We start from the raw sequence: 19637 nt of genomic DNA on the forward strand, positions 1-19637 counted from the left end.
TTGTATCATCAGAGTTATTTAACCACCTAAGTCTAGCCTGATTTCTTATTTCTATTAGATTATGACATTCATTATCAAACCATGGCTTACTTTTTCTTGGTTTATGGTATCCTATAGTTTCTTTAGCTGCTGATTCTATTGCATTACGTATGTGCTCCCAATTCTTATTTACGTCTGTTTCATTTATAATTTCATCATCATTTAAATCCTGCAAAACCTCAAATCTATTTGACAGTTTAATTTGGTAATCTTTCTTAATTCTTTCATCAGCAAACTTTCCTGTATCAAATTTTATAACTTTTAGATTTTGTTGCTTATGATTTATCACTGAGAGTCTTTCTCTTAATTTAGCAATTACTAAATAATGGTCACTGGCACAGTCAGCACCTCTATGTGTACGAACGTCAATTATACTAGTATGCCTTCTCTTATCAATGAGAATATGGTCTATCTGATTATGAGTTTTACCATCTGGAGAAGACCAGGTATATTTATGGATATCTTTATGTTTAAAACTGGTACTTTTCACAATTAAATTCTTTGAGGTTGCAAAAGTAATCAATCTTATACCATTATCATTACTTAATTCATGAAGACTTTCTTTACCAATCGTGGGTTTAAATGTCTCTTCTTTGCCAATCTGTGCATTACAGTCACCTAACAGAATTTTCATATAATACTGAGAAAATTTATCAAAGACCTGTTCTAACTCTGTATAAAAATCATCTTTAGTATTATCATCTTTATCTTCCGTTGGTGCATGTATGTTTATTAAAATAATTTTACACCACCTACCCTGTAAAACTGCATATGATATCCTATCATTAATAAATTCTACTGTTTTAAGAGCCGAGATAATTCTATTATTTATGAAAAAGCCTGTTCCAAAATTATGATTTTCAGTACCACCATAGAAAAAAGTATAATTTTTAGTTTTACAAATCTGCAAAACCTGATCAATAATACAAATTTTAAAATGAGTGGGTTAATCGGTTCGATTAATCTATTAAATGGACAAGCCTAGAAAAACATTTATGTTTTTGTTTCTGATACAAGGTCATCGATTTCTTTAAGTGTAAAACATTAAGTGAGATTTTAACGAAACGTAAATTTAAAACTAAACATAAATTCAACACATAATTAACATTGCTATTTGAGCTTTTGTGGCAGACCCGATACTGCAGTGGCTTTAACAAAATCTATTATACATTTAAGAACGATGTAAAGATAAAATGTGTGCATAATACACTTAATAAATGTAACGAGAAGTAACTTAGCAATACACGTCTAATTCCCCCCTCAGGATGGGGAAAATGAAGTCTCCACTAATGCAACGATGATAAAAACTTACTTCAATATAGTTTCTTGCCCTGTGTTAAAAAGGTAATGGATTGCTTTCCCAGTTTATGTTCTTTTAATCAATACTAAACGCACGACATGGAAAGTGCAGGTAATTATTGGGTATTTGAGAAATAGGGAAAACCTCGGGACTTGCATTCTTTCCTGCTTATTCCTTTTTTTGTGATGGAGACATTTTATATAACACTGATTGTATGTAACATATGCATTACTTAATATATGGTTGATCGTCTAAAGCAAAATTTTAGGGTATTAAAATACCAAAATGAATGACTTGATATTGATTTTCATGGCTGACTTGGCCGAAAAAGCGATTCTTAGCCAAATGTTTCACATGAAACAAGAGGTTAACGTTCAAAGATATATCATATAAAGCACCACGTGTTACTCCGTTGTGTTTTTGCATTATCTCCAAGTCTAGGTATAATAACTACTGTTTTACAAGGGCAGAGAGGAATTTCAGAGTTCTACGATGCCTCAAACAGGCTACAGAGGTCTCTGAGTTGGGTAACTTTAATTTAGGCCACCCGGTATAGCTATAACATGGTCAATATTTTTTATTAATAGGTGGTGGAAAGTAGGAGGGCAGGGTGGAATGAAAAGTTAGGGGGTTGCCTGGTAGAAATTACGGGGAAGGGGGCAAAAACCCATCTCGCCAAGGTGAAAATTTTATCTTGAGCCGCTCTTGACTACCATTGACGTCTCTACATTGGTCACTTCAAATTAGGTGAAAAAGATGAAAAGCTAATTTTGATTGTGGATAACAGAATTACAGTTTAGAAAATTAGTATTGTAATTAGGCTTTACGGTGATTAACCAAAGACTAAACGAAAAATGAGTAAGCTCGAAAATTCTGTATTAAATTCTGTAACTAAATCAGAAGCTCCGAACTCCGTGTTCTAACACAAATGAGAGGTCACAGAAAGAAGAAAAGAGATCACGAAAATCTCCCTCTAAATTTCAATTTTATTTTTCCAAGGAGTTGTGTGTAGATAATGGAACAGAATAATCGTTGCAGGATGTGGAGTGAAACAGTGTTTTAGAATATTCACTCATTTGGTATATCGAGATGAAATATCTCCTCAAGGATATAATATTATTAATAAAACTAATAATAAATTGGTTATTAACAATTTGATTTTATTAGTTTATAATTATGATTATTTGATTATTATTATTATTTCTGTCGACGCACATGAACAGTCCCAATGTGGCGATATACCAAAAGTAAATTCATCAAGTAACGTCAATGTATCGTTACGAATTTGATTCTTTTACGCTCTCTTCTCTTTTAGAATAATCAAATCCAGTTCAGGCATGAAACGGCATGTTATTTTATTTACATCTTATCCAGAATAAAGTAAGTTTTAAAGTAACTGAAAGCGACTCATGAAGTGATGGTACCCGTAATAGTAAATGATTTACTTTTCGAGCAAAATTATTCCAGATGTAACTTAGTTCTAAAAAAGTAATTTTCCGAACAATGAAGCATATCAGGCATTACACTTCCTACGTGTCGCCTATATCAAGCAGCTAAGCACTTATTAATGCCTACCATAAGCTCCGAAATATATTTGAACCAAACAATGACTACATATATATTTTCGTACAAGATGTTACAAACAGTATTTGTTTTTTTTGTTTCTTTTTTGTGATTGTGTATGAATTTGTATGCTTGGGTTTCTTCCATGGTTCTGTGTAGCTTATAAGAGCCAATAAGGTTTGAACTTTCAGCCTTCCCCCATGCGACGCGGGAGGAAGTATAAATATGGCCTGTGTCAGAGGACAGGGGGAGTGTGTTTAGGAACTGGATAGCAGAAGGGAGAGCGATCTTCGGGCTCCAGTGGCCTCCCTTGAGAAAAAGCATCCCGAGGCAGTTCTGCCGATGCTCAGCTTTCCACTTGGCAGTTCTGCCGTGGGGCTCACGTTAGAGGAATGTAAATAATGTAACTTAGAGAATTATTGGAAGAATCCGAGCCTTGTTTTGTTAAATTGTAAATAAATGTATAAAGCCCATTTCTGCGAGTTTTCAGCAATCACCCTGCAACATTTATTTCAGTAAGTTCTTGCCTGTGATTGATTCTTTGGTTTCGAGCGCTCTGGTGAGGAACGGGATGGGAACCCAGGACTACGAGCCTATTTAGTTGTTTATTTGGTTTTTTCCTGCCAGAAGCGGCCCGGTAAGGGTGGAGTGTTGCGGAACAGAGAATTATTGGGGTCTCGTCCTTGGATTTTTTGTGTGAAAGGACACAGGCAAAGAAAGGAAAACGGTTGCTGTAAAAGGGTCGAAATGTTGACAAGGGCTCAATCTGCGTTGTCGTCCGTTAATGGGGAAACGAGTTCGACGCGAACAATGGGTACAGAAAATAATGCTACAGTAACAAACAGGCCGAGGATTCTTCCAGACGACATTAGAGTACAGTTACCGACTTTTAATGGGGAAACAAAAGGGATGGAAGTTTATAGCTTTTTGGATGAACTGGATGCATACAGGGATCTTTTGGGCATAAATGAAGAAGAATTATTGCTTTATCATCTTCCGTTAGCGTTGAAAGGAGAGGCGAAGGAATTCTTTTATTTTGCAAGCTCGTTTGAAGGATATGTGCAATTCAGGGATTTGTTTCTCAAGAATTTTCATGGGTTGGATCACGAACGAGAATTAGAGCGATTCTTGGATTCTCGCTTTCAGCTAAAGAGCGAGTCATTGGCAGTCTATATTCGCAAGATAGATAGATGGTTCGAGAGAGCAAAATCCACCGCTACAGTCGAAGAGAAGGTTAATTTTATTCGGCGTAAATGTAACCCTGTGTATCGTGAGAGATTAAGATGTCAGAATTTTAACAGCATGAAAGAGCTTCACGCGTATGCTTTGAAGCTACAGGGAGAGATGTTGGAAAACGCTACGTTTCCTCAGTATGAGACAGAACAGGAAATCATTAACTTTGCCTTGAGAGGAGCCACACCTCCCCAGTATGAGGGACTGGTGACCGTTAGAGGGGCGAGTACCGCGGCGGACGAGGATCTGCTATGTGTGCTCGACCCTGGGAAATATGCTAGGTTAGGGAAGGAACCCCCCTGCTGTTTCGAGGGAGACAAAAGCGACTACTGACCACCCAGGAATGTCTGGCAAAGGACGCAAGTGTTAGGTTTGTCAATCAACTGCACATCTGGCAAGTTTTCACCGAGCTGCAAGGAAAGATAATGTTTCAGAGTCAAGAGAACGTCATGGACAGGGCGTGACAGTGAGACGCGCCTGTAATTCGACAATAAAGATGTCAAATAGTAAAATTCAGGAACCTTTCGTTTCTGGAGAAATAAATGGAATTCAGATCCATATGTATATGGATACCGGGGCTAATATATCCTGCATGAGTTTGTCTTTATTTCGGAAATTGGAAGGAAAGGGAGCGAAATTACGTCATAGCAAGCTGAATGTACAGTTAGCTGAAGGGAAAACAACAACTGTGGGACACGTCTTTTTCAATGTTACTTTCTATGGTCAACGGGTCCGAGAGAAATTCTTTGTTTTGGAGAATCCCCAGAATGACCTGATCGCCGGTAGAAGCTTTATGGCGAGGGCGAAGATTTTAATTGCACCCGCGTTGAACGGTTGGGCTTTTCTGAATGAAAGGGACGATATTATTCCTTTTGACACAATTGGGAAGAAAGAGAAGAAAACTAGTCACCTCCTGTCTTCCACTGTCATTCACGTAGAAGAGAACCGCGACAAAGAAGTGTTGCAAACCCCCAGAACCGAAGAAGTCAGGAAAAAGAAAAGGTTACCGCGGAGGAAAGCAAATGGAAAAGCAGATCATATTCCGATTAGCGACCTGAAGGATGTGAATGAGAAATTCAGTAAGTTCCAGGAAAAAAGGAAGAGAAAGAAGCCTACTTGCCTGGTAAGAGAGGACTCTGGTTCGAGTCCCGGTCCTTCAGCCGCGCGGGGAACGGAACGAGAGAAAGTAACCTTAGTTGACATTAAGGAAGATGTAATGTCACTATCTAATTCGGATGATGATGGACAGAACAGAGAAGATGAAGAATTGTATTGCTCTGTTTTCTTTAAACGTCTTTTGAGAGACAACCCTGACACCGCTTCTGTTGAACTCCTTGGCGATGTAACACCTGAGCCTCGTGGCGAAATCAACAGTTGCACTCAATCAGCAATAGAACCTAATGCAAAGAAGTTGGAAGTAAATGAAATAACAACCGGCAATATTAACTTGGAAGATAAGCGATTATGGGCAAGAGAGCAACGGAAGGACCCATATTTGTCTTTGTTAATTGCGTGCCTTAAGGGAGAGGAAGTTCAATTGGATGAGAAATTGAACAGGAAAGTTTTCGATTTTCATCTGAGCACTTCTTATCTGGATGAAGATGGGATTCTCTACAGAAACATAGAAGAAGGGAAGGGGATGTTTCCTGTGTTTGGACAGCAGCAAAAGATTTGGACACCGGATACCTTGAAACCGGAAGTGCTGCGAATATCCCATGACGAAGTTCACGCCGCACATCCAGGGGCAGCTAAGACTCTGTTCAAGATTTTGGAACAGTTTACGTGGAAAAATGTTTACTCTGAGGTAAGAGATTACTGCAGATCATGCCCCAAATGTTTGAGATACAATCCAGATTCTTGTAAAAAGATGGGATTCATGAGAAGTCGCAATCAGCCACGCCCAGGAGTGAAATTGTACGGAGATTTGTTTGAACCATTTCCGACCAGCTCTAGGGAGCGTTATCGCTGCGTATTTCTCATTGAAGATTCTTTCACAAGACAGATATTTCTGGCACCTTTGACAACTGTGACAGCTAGGACAATTACTAACGCTTTATTGAATTTTTGTCACCTTTACGGCTTTCCATCGATATTTACCAGTGATAATCGAGGTGTGTTTCGTAGCCGCCTGTTTCGCCAAGTACTGAAAACCATCAACTGCAAACCCGTGTACATTACTCCATACCACCCACAAGCAGATCTTGCAGAAGCAGCAATTGAGACAGTAAAGAGAGCGATAGCCAAGTTTTGCACAGAACACAGCAGGTGGTCAGAAAACTTGGATTCGATCGCATTAGCAGTGAACAACCAGGTGAAAAGATGCCCGAAGCGTGACGTACGGTTTCTGGTGGAAACTAAAGGCGCCGGGAAGAACGGTCTGCTGACCCAGAGACACCCCATGGAGTTTCGGGGGAAACAGCTGGGTAGACCATAACAAACCAGTCTTTTCTCCTTTGCCGATCCCTTACAAAATAGTTCTTTAAAGGGACAGTTCTAATTGAAATCTCCATTAGTTAAAAGTTTATTTTTATTCGGAGGCATATTTACTCGCGAGTGTTTGCACTTTCTGTAGTAATTAAGCAGAAAAGTGCCGCGAATTCACGTGCTGGATACTACTCCTACCCCAGGAGTGGATGGAGAGAGGTTCGATACCAGAACCTCACAAGAAGGAAGCCGCCTGGAAGAGGACGTCCTTGCCATGGATGTCAAACAGCCCACACCTGGAAAGGGACTTGACGACGAATTAATCAGCATAAGTCACCGGTTCCAGAGATCACCGGATGCAGTGAGGAACATTCGGAGGGACTTATTCCGGGGAGTGTAAAGTCAGTGAAGTGTAGTGAAGTGGACGGTGTTAGTGTTTTTTTTCTTTCAGGCAAACCTCACCAGGACATTGGACTCACAGACTTAAATGGGGTAAGCCCTTTTTTTTTCGGTGAGGGGAGTATAATACTGTTACAAACAGTATTTGTTTTTTTTTGTTTCTTTTTTGTGATTGTGTATGAATTTGTATGCTTGGGTTTCTTCCATGGTTCTGTGTAGCTTATAAGAGCCAATAAGGTTTGAACTTTCAGCCTTCCCCCATGCGACGCGGGAGGAAGTATAAATATGGCCTGTGTCAGAGGACAGGGGGAGTGTGTTTAGGAACTGGATAGCAGAAGGGAGAGCGATCTTCGGGCTCCAGTGGCCTCCCTTGAGAAAAAGCATCCCGAGGCAGTTCTGCCGATGCTCATCTTTCCACTTGGCAGTTCTGCCGTGGGGCTCACGTTAGAGGAATGTAAATAATGTAACTTAGAGAATTATTGGAAGAATCCGAGCCTTGTTTTGTTAAATTGTAAATAAATGTATAAAGCCCATTTCTGCGAGTTTTCAGCAATCACCCTGCAACATTTATTTCAGTAAGTTCTTGCCTGTGATTGATTCTTTGGTTTCGAGCGCTCTGGTGAGGAACGGGATGGGAACCCAGGACTACGAGCCTATTTAGTTGTTTATTTGGTTTTTTCCTGCCAGAAGCGGCCCGGTAAGGGTGGAGTGTTGCGGAACAAAGATCAGTGCGGGAACGGATTACAGTGGAATCCCGATTTTACGTTCTTAGATTTTACCGTTTCCCGGATTATAGATTCAATTTTCATGGTTCAATTAGACCAAAATGTTACACAATTTTCCAACATTGAAAATGTTCTCTCGTTAGAGGTATATTCATATCGATCCCCTGAAAAACGTAAAATCGAGATTCCATTGTATTGTGTTTTCAAAAAATACATTCGCTATTGAAGTGCTAGGATTTACTGACTTCCAGCGTTTGTGCTGTAGCATCACTTCTTTTTTCTTATTCTGTATGGTTTAAAGCGAACATATCGAGGAGAAAGAAGGGCCGAGAACATGTTTTGAGAGGTGCCATTTGTATGCCTAGAAAACCACACTCACGAAATGCATATTTTGGAACCAACTTTCATTTAATTACAAATATTTTTATTTATTTACTTATTTCTTTCAAGTTTCAGATACAGCACTTTTAAGGCCATTTTACACTGAAAACTCTAACAAATAACAAGAAGAAGTCAAGATGGTTTAAGGTAAAAACAATAAAGGTTAAATATAAACAGAAAGCATAAACAAGGAAACAAAGATTTACATATTCATTTTTAGGGAAGATCGGAAAATACTTTCAGGGGCAAAAATGTCTATGTTTGTGGGTAGTTTATTGTAGAACTGGGGCAGCCTGTGGAATAGAGCGCGCTGTATAAGGGAAAGCCTAGCGGTAGAGTTGTGGAACAATTCAGTGTTGCGGGTCGATCGAGAGGGAACTCTGAAGTTGAATTCTGGGAGCAGAAATTCAGATCTTAATTTTCCATTGAAGAATTTATAGAAAAATTTCATATCGGCCATATCGCGTCGGGTCTGCAGTAACTGGATGTTCAAAGTAGTCAGGATGTCAGATTTCTGAAGATGCCGCAGAGAAGGAATTCTATGACGAACAATGGCGGCAAAGAAGCCGAGGACGGAATCCATGCTAGAAACATTTGTATTGGAAGTCATGGCCCAGACTGGAGAGCAGTATTCAAGAATCGGAGAAATGAATGATTTGAAAAACAGGCTAAGAGAAGTTGGAGTATCAATTTCAGTGAATCTGTAGAGGAGGCCTAAGAGGCACATTGCACTTTTAGTTGTAGCTGCGATGTGTTCCTTTAAGTTCAGTTTTTCATCTATGATAACACCTAGATCTTTTTGAGTCGCAACTGTAGTAATATAATTGTTTTCAAGAACATAATGAGAATGTATTTTATTCTTTTTTAAAGAGACTGTGAGGGAGGAACATTTCTGCAGGTTAAGTTTGTAATGATGCGATCATTACTGGATCCTTTTTTATGTTATAAATTGTGTATGTCTATGTATTCCTGTACGTTTGGGTTCTTGGCCGTTGGGGAGCGGTAAGTTTCCAGTAACGGTTAGGTCATTAGCGGGGCCTATAAATAGGAAGGGCAGCGGAGCAGTGGGTCTCAGATATTTGGCGGAGTACAGCAATGTAAGAGGTATCTTTTTCTCTAAGGGGAGCGGCTGGGCGAGCTTTCTTTCCTTACTATGTGAACCGACGGCGGGGACGTTAACTTTCTTTCTTTTAATACACACACTTGCTCTCTTCACATTATTCCAATAGTTCATTTCATGTGGGAAACCGGGTACACAACACACATACCTTCAGCCACCTTTTTTGGTACTGAAGGTTATATTTTTTTTTACTCGTGGAGCCAGTGGCTACGCGAGTCTACACACTCTCTTCGGGAAGGGGGACAGGGTACACCGGAATGTAATTTGGTGAATACCGGCCAAGAATTAACTTCTGTAAATATAATATGAATAAACCTATATATATCTAAAAGGAAATGGGCGTTAAGTTGTAATTTGAAGAGGTACGTGTCTATTGCCTAAACTAGCATCCACAGAACTTCAGGTACTGCAAGTTTTGAACCTCGGGACAAGGATTCAAAAAATGTATGGTTGTGTATATTGTGTATGTTGCTGAGAATCAGCTTAAAAGCACAAAATATACCGTTACAAGTTGTAGATTCCACTGCTTACACCATGTGACAAGTTCGGAAAGGGCATTCTGGAGAATCACAGGATCTGGCGTGGTTGACATTTCTTTGAAAAGTTTTCAGTCGTCAGCAAACTTGAGTATATTGACAGGAAGTGAGGAAAGTCTTTGAGGGAGATCGTCCATGTATAGGATGAACAAGAGAGGGCCCAAGGTGCTCCCTCGTGGCACCCTAGACAAGACAGGAAGAAAATCAGAAGAGACGCCTGAAAGAGTGACACGCTGTGTACGTGAGTGTAGATAATCCTGGATTAAGGAGATAAATATGCCATGTATGTTAAATCTAGTTCGTAATTTGTGAATAAGAAGAGCATGGTTAATTTTGTCAAAGGCTTTTGAAATATCCAACTATATCACATCTAGCTGGGAATTTTTGGAAATAGCCCTAGTGGCATGTGAAAGGAGAACTGAAAGATTAGTCAAGCAAGAGCTACCAGGAAGAAAACCGTGTTGGACAGTACTGATATGAAGAGATGTAAATCTGAATATCTCTCCTTAATGATTTTTTCACAGATTATAGACAGAGTTGACAGGAGTGATATTGGTCTGTATGATGTAGCACTATCTCCAGATTTGTGAATGGGTACAACGTTGACTTTCTTGAACATCTGAGGAAACACGCCTTCAGAGAAGCACCTATTTAGCGAGAGAGAGAGAGAGAGAGGATGAGCCATGAAGTCTGCAGTGTTACGGAGGAAAATCGTGGGAATTTCATCTGGTCCTAAAGAGCGGTGTATGGGTAATAAGGCAAGGAGAGATTTAACTTCTTGAGAAGAGGTTGTTACGTTCCCCGGATTAGTCTCATTGGATCTACTTACTTTTATTCCTCGACGGCGAGCATGAGACTTATCAGCCTACTTTGAAGCCCTCAGGTTGTGGGAAATCAGATAAGGATATGCTTACGTAAACCTTACCAACTTGCACTCGCAATTAAACTCCTTATTAGAAACAAAATTGTATTAAGTTTATAATTGTTCCACAAATTAACACATTCACATTTTTTAAATCACTTCCATTATCCCCCAACATTCATAATAATATCTCTCACCTCACAACCCACAATCAAATGTTTTTAAGTTAGTCCATAACCATAACAGACTACCCAATTGAACAAAACAAATTACGTCATAATAGACAATTAACATATTAAACATATCAAACATTTAAAATGATACAATAAGTGGGTGCGTATCTTGGCATCCTCCCACAAACAAAAAGAAAATTAACAAAATGAAAATGGAGTAAATTTTCTTTTTCAAAACTCTAGGGCCATCCACTCAACTCAACAACTGCTTCTCAGTTTCTTGGAGTGTAGGACGGGGCAGACGTATTCCAAGTGGTAACATCTAATTGTTTAACACTAGTTTCTCCACTATCGAAATCTTCCGTCTGTGTAGCACTTTCTTTTCTCCTCCAATTGTAGTTACCTCTATAGCGGTTATAGCGATGTGGGGAGAAATTATTATTACCATACGAACTTCTTCTTCGGAATGGCGTTCTTCTTTCTTCTCCAGAAGATCGTTGCGATCCCTCGCAGTTCCTTCTTCTGTAGAACCAGCTTCTATTTTCTTCTCCTGAGGGATTGTTACTTTGTCGAGCGCTACCACTGAAGTTATCATTATCAGATCTTCCGTTACCTGCAGGCACCTTCGCTGAATTGGGTTGATTTCTGGAGAACGTCAATTGCCTAACTCTTGCTTGGTTGGGTCTTCTGTCCTCGAATCTCGGGTTTTCTATCCTCCATCCGTCAAGTTGTTCCGAGGCCTCATATCTTCCGAAGAAGCTGGTAAGTTGGTCCATGTTGCGTGGATCGCGTGTAAGCACCAACTGACGCACTCGCAGCTGAAGTTGACTAATAACCAAGTTCGGTGCTTCGCTTTGGTCAACGCTATCGACAATATTACAATAAGAGCCATATGTGTCCCAGCAATATTCTTCAAGTGAGAGGCCACAGCTCCTCGAATACCGTTTGTTTCTCAGCGTCTGCATTTCCCTTTGCTTGGCATCAGCAGAGGCATATTGTTTTCTAAAGGCAGCACAAAAATGTTCAAAAGTCTTCCACTTCTTCTCATTTGCAACAAACCGCGCCTTAGCCTTTCCTACCATAAGAGAGGGCAATAACTTCAATCTAAAAATCATAGGGACATTCATTAGATCCAGGTATGTTACTAGCTCTTTTAAATACCTCTCAGCAGAGACAGTATTAATCTCTCCAGTAAACTTTGAAAGAGCGTTAACATCAGACATGCGAAAAGATTTGTAGGAACTATTCTTATAGGCATTGTCACGAGATATATCATCCTGTCCCCATCTCTCAGACTTTCCAATATTATGTCTCTTCCTGGGCTTTGTAATTTTCCTAGTTTCAGTTTCCTCAGAACTAGAGGAAACTGTAGAGCAAGAACTTGACGAGTAACGATTCCTTTTCCTCATCTTCCCCTTGGAATTACCTCTCGTTGTTGAACCGTTCATTCCCGGTTGAAATACAGCTTCACCATTTTGAGAAGGTTCTAGAACCCGACAGCCTGCCATTAACATCTGTAGTTGATCGACCTGCCTATCTACAGATGCGACTTTCTCCGTAACTTCTTCAAGTTTCTTTTCTTGCCTTCTCTGATTTAGCTCTAAATTATCAAGTAATTCTGAGGAACCCTGTGTTGGTTCTGGCCTTGCAATTATTTCAACACTCTCTATTCGTCCCCTCAATTTCTCAATTTCATTTTCCATTTTCTTTTCTTTAGCTTCTCTAGATGTTTTCTCCTGTGTCAAGTCTAAGTTCCACTTTTCATATTCCTCCTTTTGTTTTCCTTCCAGCTTTAGTATTAATTCAGCTACTTGCTGCCTCTCACACGCAATTTCCTTCCTCAGAGTCTCCTTAATTTCTCTACATTCCTTTCGCCCCTCTCTTATTCTAAATAATAATTCTTCCTTATCTTGGCTGAGTAGCTTCATCAATTCCTTTTTCTTTCTTGTGCATTTCTTATCCTTTCCTGTTCCTCTTTATCTTCTCTTCTGATTCTCTCTTGTTCATTTCTTATCCTTTCCTGTTCCTCTTTATCTTCTCTTCTGATTCTTTCTTCTTCATTTCTTATCCTTTCCTGTTTCTCTTTATCTTCTCTTCTGATTCTTTCTTGTTCATTTCTTATCCTTTCCTGTTCCTCTTTATCTTCTCTTCTGATTCTTTCTTCTTCATTTCTTATATTTCCTGTTCCTCTTTATCTTCTCTTCTGATTCTTTCTTCTTCATTTCTTATCTTTCCTGTTCCTCTTTATCTTCTCTTCTGATTCTTTCCTGTTCCTCTTTATCTTCTTTTCTTATCCTTTCCTGTTCCTCTTTATCTTCTCTTCTGATTCTTTCTTGTTCATTTCTTATCATTTCCTGTTCCTCTTTATCTTCTTTTCTTCCCATTTCCATTTTTTCCATCAGGGTTTGAAACAACTGTTCCAAACAAGAACTTCCTTTGATACCCTTCTCTTTACAAATAAGACATTTCAATTATTCCCCCTTATACTGCGATTTTGGCAAAGGATAACCAGCACAACGTAAGTTGAAACTTCTTTTACAATCGTTGCACTCGACCTCTTCATCATCAGCTTTCCCTTTATCGGAACAGCAACTTAAAGTATCCATTTTTAACTTACGACGATCACTTCTTAAATTACGCTTCTGCATATCCTACTCAAACACATTTATCGAGTCCCGCGTTGCGGCGCCAAAAAGTTTACACCTGCTACGTTCCCCGGATTAGTCTCATTGGATCTACTTACTTTTATTCCTCGACGGCGAGCATGAGACTTATCAGCCTACATTGAAGCCCTCAGGTTGTGGGAAATCAGATAAGGATATGCTTACGTAAACCTTACCAACTTGCACTCGCAATTAAACTCCTTATTAGAAACAAAATTGTATTAAGTTTATAACTGTTCTTCACTACACAAATTAACACATTCACATTTTTTAAATCACTTCCATTATCCCCCAACATTCATAATAATATCTCTCACCTCACAACCCACAATCAAATGTTTTTAGGTTAGTCCATAACCATAACAGACTACCCAATTGAACAAAATAAATTACGTCATAATAGACAATTAACATATCAAACACTTAAAATGATACAATAAGTGGGTGCGTATCAAGGTTTTGATAGTGGATAGAGAGTGTGAACAGACCAACTGCACGTCGGGGAGTGGGTTGGTTGTAGAATGCGAGGTAAAGTTTTCGTGAAAGAAACTGTTCAATAAGTGCACTCTTTTATTTCCACAGGCTGTTTGCGATTTGTACTTGATTTCCATGGGGATGCTTGATTTTTGCTTTCTTGAATTTAGCAATGTAAAGAATTTATTTGGATTGGTAAGGTACTGTGCTATTACGTTGTCTACGTAGTCCTCGTATTTCTTCCTAAGTAAATACTTGGAATGACGTCTGATGCTACAGAAGGTTTGGTGCAGGGTTGGCATGTTTAAAACACTTTGTTTTAAACGTTTAAAACACACGGCTTTGTTTTTTTACAAATGTTTTAAACGTTTAAAACAATGTGTTTTAAACATGTTTTTTTAGAAGTGTTTAAAACACATTTTGGTACTTGATATTTTATAGTCTGTGATATTTTTTTGTTTGGCAACCCTGTCTTTTCATTGAATCAGTGTCAATTAATCCGTGCTTTACGGGTCTAACTTATCGCACAACACTTGAGCAACCTTATGTTCTGACATCACGGTGTAACGAGTGAACTCACGGTCCCCGAAATGACGTGTCAATCATACCCCGGCACGGGGCCAAACGTCGTTATGCGTACGGGAAACCGGTCGTGACTCACGGTCCAGTTTTCAAGTTCGGTACTGAGACGGTCGTTTATTGTCATACTATTGCGAGGCGGAGATTAATACCTTGAAATGTTACACTGTTTTGTTTACCTTTGATATGTAGATTCGAACAATCATAAAAACACTAATAGCATAATATCTGGTACCTGAAAAACGTCAAATAACAACACTGACGAACGGTAAAAAAGTGAATATATATTGTAACAACAAATAAATATTGCAATCAACAACTGTTTACAAAGCCTCCTCACTCTCACAACATTCACGCTATCTCTCTTTCACACACATGAGGTATTTTTACATGTGAAGTATGGATACAAATCATGGATCTCATTAACATATCATTCCTTTTAATTTTTAAACCTTTATGTGAATTTAGGGCATGTGTCTGCCAGCTCCTGTGCTCTTTTAAATTAACTTAAGTGCCAGCCCTCGGAAAGCGGTTAACTAAGACAATTGGGTCGGCGTGGTTAAATCTTTCGTTCGAATGAACGTGTGCATCGAGTCGTAAGCACGGCATTATACAAGTTTCTCGGACGGGGGTATTACACACAAGCCTCTCTCGTCCAATGAGAACAACTACTCAATTACATAGTGATGCAAAAACTTAATTGGCTCCAGCTGCCGGAATACACTAATCAATCGTCGGCGCGAGCAAAAATTACCTTAAAACCCACTATGCAACAAATAATACTATTTCACGCACACGACCTTGCAATAAAATTTACGCCTTCCACAATTAAAAAGGACTTATCAGTCAAGTATTGACAAGTTAAATGGCGCGACGGGGCGGTCGGTTACACAAGAAATGGAGCACACTTTGACAATTTACACTAAATATTAAAGAAATGAAATGGAGCCTCTAACGCTGAATGCAGACAATTAAATTAGAACATCTGAACATGAAATTACCCTTTTTTATAACAATACCAAAATTATCAGACGCGGGGTTAGGTTCTGGGTTTCCTGAGTAACTTTGCGAATAAGTGAGACTTCGGCGTTAACTGTACGGTGTTGATACTAACGACGCACGTTTACATGTACATGAGGCCCTCTGAAGTATACTGTACCAGACTCTGCTACATCGCGTGGTCATTCATCTCTCCTGGACGCGGGACTTGCACACGGTTCCTTTGTGGCGAAATTGTCCTCCAAGGTCGATCGCGACGAAGAATAATTGCGACGATCTGTTGTACTTGCACCTCCTCAGAACTTCGGGCGTTCATCTCGTCACTAGCGTCGGGTGTACGTGGTCACGCGTCGGTTCGGAATCTCTCTGGTGACGGCTTCGATTCGGCGTCGTTCAGGAAGCGTCGTTCTGGAGTCGTCCTTCAATCTCTCCCTCTGGCTTCGATCGGCGTCGTTCTGAAGACGTCCTTCGGGCTTCGGTTGGGACGTCGATCTGAAAGCGTCCTTCGGGCTTTGGTTGGGACGTCGATCTGAAAGCGTCCTTCGGGCTTTGGGCAGTGGTTGGTTTTGGCGTCGTCTGGCTGGCTTCTGCATCGTTGCGGGCGTCAGGGGGAGCGACGGCCCCCTTCTCAATCTTCTTTAGCCCTCCATCATTATGTAGTCCACGCTTGGCAAAAACAAATCACCGCGTAATCTTCACCAAAATAAGGCGCACACTGGTAACTCTATCTGCAATTCGCTCACGGTACGTAAGGAAACAAAGTTCACGGACACAAAACAATGATCACGCGAGAGTGTAGCGCGGAGCTGCTCTCTCTATGAAATCCGGGTCAAAAACTGTCTCCGGGGTGGTAGCACCGTATATTTATAAGAGAATCAAATTCGTCCGTTGAAACCCACGCTCAGGTAGCTTGGCTTCGCTTTTGGAGGAGATGCGAATGACATGTGTCCATTGTCTTGAAACTCGGTCACCGAGGCGTCTTCGATCCTTGCAGGCTTGAGCTCCAGCTGATTTCTGTGGTCATCCGTGAACATGGGTTAGCCCGCCCGCTGCGACTCAAGCCTGGTAGCGACGAAAATAATATTTCCTTATCTTCGCGTTGGTGCAAATATGTCATGTTCCAAGCGGCGGCTGTCACTCAAGAAAGACCCGTTCCCAGCTCCCGACGTCTGCCTCGGATACAAGTTTATCCACAAAATAAAATACCTCACACTTTTATATTTGAACATAAAATGAATCAATAAACATAAATAATTTATATCGAACTCCGTTATACATGTCACTAGATACCGTGACAACGGGAGAGAGCTTTTTAATTTTGGCCGAGTCTGCTGCCACGCGCGTGTCAGCAGTAAGAATAAGCGTCAAATTTGCTCCTGCCACGTAATTCGTCTGCTAAGAGGATGTTACAAATCTTAAGAACAAATGAAGACGATAAAAATGCAAGTATATGACTAGTGGGAATCAATGTACAGGTTATTTAGAGCCTTTTTCTTAGAAAGCATTTAGTTATATTATTTTAATGCTAACAGAACCTAACCTAACTACGAGAGCATTTAGGTTTATTATTAGAAGAATGCTAAGGGACCTAATCTTAAAACATTTTTGTGTAATTAATCGCTAAAACTTCACAGTATGTGCATAGGCGCCGACTCCATGTGGCTTGGGGGGCTCGAGCCCCCCCAATGTTAATGATGTGGGGGCAGAACCCCTCAAATAATTTTGCTTAAGAGGATCTAATGTATAATTTTGCTTCTCTTGTAAAGTTTACTCTGAATTGTGCAACATGAGTTTAACTTTAAATACACATTTGAAATGTTCTAGACCATCAAATTTTAGTGAATTCTGGCACGACTTTCAGGCAATATTGATATGTACGATATTTAGTTATCCTCGAAATCTCTTCCTCTAGTCCAAAGAATAAGGGGAAAATAATTCTAAAGTCTTTGAGTTTATTTAACACTGGCTTGCAGTAAAGTAGGCAAGGAAAGCTTATGAAAAGTATGTACTGCGAAAGCGGGAACGGCTATGATCAAAGGCATTATTGCTAAAGCACGGCGTGCTATGTGTTTTTTTATTATTGCAAAATTAAATTTAAAAAGTAAAATATTGTAGCAAGAACAAAAAAGTAGAACTATTTTCCTACGATTTGTGTTATCATTTATGTAAATAATAAAATATAACTGTTAAATATTGTAAATATTCGCTATTTTTATGGGTACGTCAACACTAAGGTTGTTTGTACCTGTCACATGTCCTTTCTTTACAAGTCTGTTGCGGACGTTAAAACACACCCATGCCCTCGCAGGGACTCGAACCAGAGACCTCCGGATCAAAGCGAGTTGAACCGACCACCCAACAAGCTCGGCTACCGAGGCTGGCATAAAACTGTTATGTTGGCCTCTTAATGTACTAAATAAATAGCCTACTTTTAAATAAAAATGTTAATTGTTATCTAAAAAACAAATGAGCAGACACACTTTTTACTTGTTACATTTCATTTGCATGAGGAATATAATAGCTGCTTAAAAACTGCTATACGAAGACGTAATTTATATTTTTTTTAAAAAAAGGGAGGGAGGGAGTCATTCATTCATTTATTTCAGTGATCAGAGCCCCCCCCAATAATTTTGACAAGTCGGCGCCCCTGAGTATGTGTTACGGACGCAATTGCATACATAGCATGATGAAATCACGATAAAACAGTCTGCTGCCACGCGCATGTCTCTTTTGGGTTACAGCAGAAAAAGAACGTGGCAGCAGACACTACCTTTAATTTTGGCTAAATGCCTACGTTGTTAGGTTAGGCAGGCTAGCTATGTATGCACAAGGTAGCAACACTGTTGTGCGACAAGAAGGGCCCATGTTTTACTGTAGAAATCGAAACTTCTCAGTTCTTTGTTTCGTACCGTCCTGTAAGTTTGAGACTGGTGGAAGTATCTGAATACACAATGCGTGATTTTGATCATGAAGTGATTTTTTTTTTCTCTTGCGATATGATTCATTGGTTTGTATAACTGAATGAAGCGCAGACGCTTACTTTTGGTAACACAATTTTGTACTTTGGATAGATAAATTGATCTGGAGAATCTATTATGACACTGCAGGTTGTTTTCTCCTATATAAACTGTTGAGGCAGCAGGAAATATTTCACCCTTATTTTTCCACGACGAAGATGGTAATTCTATAATATTTAGTTTCTTCAAATTTAGATGAATATGAATCCTAACCTACTTCAGCAGTGGCGGAAAAAGGGGGCTATTACCCCCTACTTTTGTCCCTGCAGTAGAGGTGTGCGGGATCCCGAAAAGTCGGTACCGGGATCTGGGGGGCGGGGGGGAATCCCGTCCCGATCCCGACTTTTCAGGGTCTCAAGCAGTAGGGAAATACAGAATGGTCATTTTAAAAAGTCGTCAATTCTCGACATTTTCTTCTGTAAATGTATGTCTGGAACGTATCGGAAATTGTTAGTTTTTGTACCAGAAGTGCAAAAACAAACCCTTAAGATGAAAATTACGTGTAGAATTCGAGATTTTAAGAGCTTCGGGAAATTTCGAACATATCCCGTCCCTAAAATTTCCCGACTTTGTCGTGAAATTGAGAATTTTTCCCGTCTCTAATGTCGGGATTTAAAGAATTTCCCGTCCCGACCCAAAAAATTCTGTCCCGCACACCCCTTCCCTGAAGTATGGTAAACATTATCTCCAAAGGGATATAAACTGTTCTTGCAGCCACTGTACTTCAGTAATATAGTTTCATAAAAATGAGTATTTTCTCTAGGAGGTGTGCGAGACAGAATTTTTTTGGTCGGGACGGGAATTTTTTTAAATCCCGACATTCGAGACGGGAAATAGTCGCCATTTCCCAACAAAGTCGGGAAATTTTCGGGACGGGAAATGATCGAAATTTCCCGAAGCTCTGAAAATCTCAAATTCTACACGTAATTTTCATCTTAAGTGCTTGTTTTTGCACTTCTGGTACAAAAACTAACTGCTTGGGAACCCGAAAAATCGGAAATTTTTTTCCAGATCCCGGTCCCGACTTTAACTATAATTTACTAGGAAAAGGTTGACTTTCTTTTGTTTAAAACACCTGTTTAAAACATGTTTTTTTAACTCATGTTTAAAACTATGTTTAAAACAAAAAAAAACATGTTTTAAACAAAAA

This window comes from Lepisma saccharinum, chromosome 26, assembly GCF_977018435.1.
Source record: "Lepisma saccharinum chromosome 26, izLepSacc3.1, whole genome shotgun sequence".
NCBI classification, from domain to species: Eukaryota; Metazoa; Arthropoda; class Insecta; order Zygentoma; family Lepismatidae; genus Lepisma; species Lepisma saccharinum.